Below are 3,144 nucleotides of genomic sequence, written 5' to 3'. Positions count from 1 at the left end.
AGTACTTCAAAACTTCCAGAAAAGCATTGCCATTTATACATACAGTTCCACGTTGTATAGCAAAGCAGGCAGACATGATTTATGAAGTGTGTATTGTGTCTTGAAGTACCACCTTGCTGTTTTGTAATCATGACTAATTTGACATCATATAGTTTTGTTATAGACTATTCTTGCAATTGTTTAAGGATAATAGCATTACCATATACAGTAGCAAACAGAAAAGTAGTCCAGCTGATAGAATCCCATATGGTCTATAGACAGTGCTAACTATACTATCTCAGGAGGTAGTACGCTGTAGCAAGGAGGTTGTTATCAAGAAATACATGTTAGCAGGGTAACCACAACATTTTTCATGCTTATTTTCATGCAGTAGAAAGCTAATTCTTTAACAAGTGCAGCTTCTTTTAACTTCCTTCTCAAAATTCAAGAATTCTCATTCTTTTGCTGCAGCCATATCGGGATGCTTGTTTTCATAGTCACCACCTATGCATTACACTGCTCAGTTGGACAAATAGTGACAGTCCTGGCCAGAGGTCATCAAACAAACACAGGATAGGACAGTTTGCATAAGAACCCTGATTGTTCAAGAAGCCTTTAAAGTTATAAAACTGCTACTCAGACTCAGCCTTGGTCCTACAGCAACCATTGGCTGCCCATCCTCCCATATTGGTTTCATTAGAATTGCACTCCCCTGGTCTAGGCATTCCAAGCTGATCTTGACAATATTAGTTGCAATAACCTGTACCATATTTTGTGCTAATTTGTTGGCCAGTTGGATCAGCAGGATAGAAAACAATAAACTTGAAATACAGTGCATGAAGATGAGGAAATTCTTAGTACCTCAGAAAATAAAAAAAATGTACAACATTTTATAGATCTTCTCCCAGTCTGCCTGTGGGTAGTCTTTCTTAGTCTCATATGAATGTTTATTTCTCAATTTATTGTTTCTTCGAAGTAAACCATTTTGTAAAATAATCAATGCTACATTTGATGTACACATTTAAGTTGTTGTTTTTTATTATATTATAATTTTTTACTAATATTTCACATAGATAAACAAATCATAGACCAAAAGTTCACCTTACCTCCAAGAAAGCCGAGCAAGATTTAGACAAATAGAGCTCTAGGTCTGGCTCCCCTAGTTATCCAGATAGCATGCCTAGACCTGACATAAGGGTAATGATCCCTTATGCTAGCTTGGTTTCAAGATCAGATAAGGCATGTGTAACCACAGCTTAAAAAAAAGCCTATAGTCGTAAAGCATTTGATATGGATATGATTTCAGCTATTGACAGGAACTCATACAGGTTTACTGTTTTTGTTTGCATTCTCCACCTGTAGGAAGTAGAAAAGGAAAGCATTTGAAAAATATTCATGAAAATCTAAATTATGGAGGAAGGTGCTGAAAACTATGCCTGGTTCTGAATTATTAAATCATCACCTGAGATACTAGGCCAGCATTGCCCAGGTTAATTATACTGCTGTAATAATTCCTTTGAGTCATGCTAACATGTCTTTATTATTGAACTGATTACCAGTTGCATTCAGTTTCTTATGTGTGCAAATATTACATAACAAACTTTATCTCCTAAAACACCTGGTCTTTTGCTGTTAGGTATTCCTCATCCCAGAGTGTGTCAGTATTGTAAGAAACAATTTACTGTCTTCTGAAACTATAATTGGTTACTTACTCTCATCCATTTAAACTGACAGTAATTTGTTTATTGACTTATTAGTATATATTTTGTTGTTGTTATGTTGTCACTTATAATCTTCATTTTGTAAAACAGAATCAAAGAGGTCTGCCAGTTATCTAACATGAGTCCCATTTTATTAACATAGTGATTGTATTGCCATTAGCAAGGTGGATAATAAGGGATAACAAAATTTGTAAATACTCAGCAAACCTTTGATATTATGTACTAGTATTGTAATCCCATTATAGTTGTGCTGTAATCATTTATATGTTGTATATTCATATGTATATTTTGTATGAACTTTGTTTATGTTATGCATGTGCATTACTTTTGCATGAACATAAATGTCAAAATGTGAAGGTATTGTGAAGATAATAACCACAAGTTTCTAATGCAAATACACACTTATAACCAAACCAACTGAAAAGAACCATGTGAATTCCTGTATTGGAAATGAACTTAGATAACCGATTAATGTAGCATGGCATTCAGTTATGCAGTTACAAGTTCTTTGTTTTCACATAACTATATAGAAAAAGTCATTTAAGATCGTTTTGTATGTAAGAGTAAAAAGCATTACACTTGTAGAATAGTATATTTATAAGAGATGAAAGAAAAAAAGGTCATATTTTTTATTCTCAAATATTGTTCTCATTTTCAAACAGCCTTGGAAATATTTCAGGTCACATAACAGGAAACAGAAAGAAAAACATATGGTAGGTAGTAGGTAGACCTAAAGTAAGTATTGCCTTATAAAGCATAGTAGCTTTACTTCTGAACACCTGTATATTGCAGAAATATTTAGCTGAAAGCTTCTTGGGTTTAGTTAAAGATTGTAGGAAATAGTTATCCTATGTCTGGATAATTGGTATTTTGTAAATACCCATATTTATAAGCTTCATACTTCTACCACTACCCTTTAAGATCATGAAACGAATCATAAAATGAATTTGCTGGATGGTATGAGTCACCCAGGAAGTTTAATCATTTTGCAGCATTTTTATACATTCTAGGAAAGTGAGAAATTCTTAATCATGAAATATTTTTTTCTATATTTTTTATATATTCAGCTGAAACTAGACATTTAGGGTACTGATTATACTATATAATGGTTTTCTGATACAGCTGAGAGTAATAGTTATAATGAATAGAGGGATATAAAGAACTGAATGTGATGAACCCATTAAAGAAAATAATTTATTTGGGTATAAACATATAAACACAGTATTGTAAATATATCATTGGATGTCTTTTGTACTCCCGTCATCTTGCATAGTTGGTGACCTGCCTATATCTCTGCTTTTTGCCCACATAGATAGAAGGTGTGTCTGTAGGTGCTGAAATCATACTGATGTTTTGAGACAGAGTGACCATATTTTTACGCAGTTAAACAACCTGTTAGTTTTTGGTGTATTTACTTGTGTGTTGATCAGGGTGCAATACCAGA

The sequence above is a fragment of the Penaeus monodon genome, chromosome 25 (genome assembly GCF_015228065.2).
Source record: "Penaeus monodon isolate SGIC_2016 chromosome 25, NSTDA_Pmon_1, whole genome shotgun sequence".
Classification (NCBI taxonomy): Eukaryota; Metazoa; Arthropoda; class Malacostraca; order Decapoda; family Penaeidae; genus Penaeus; species Penaeus monodon.
This window is presented reverse-complemented; position numbering follows the sequence as displayed.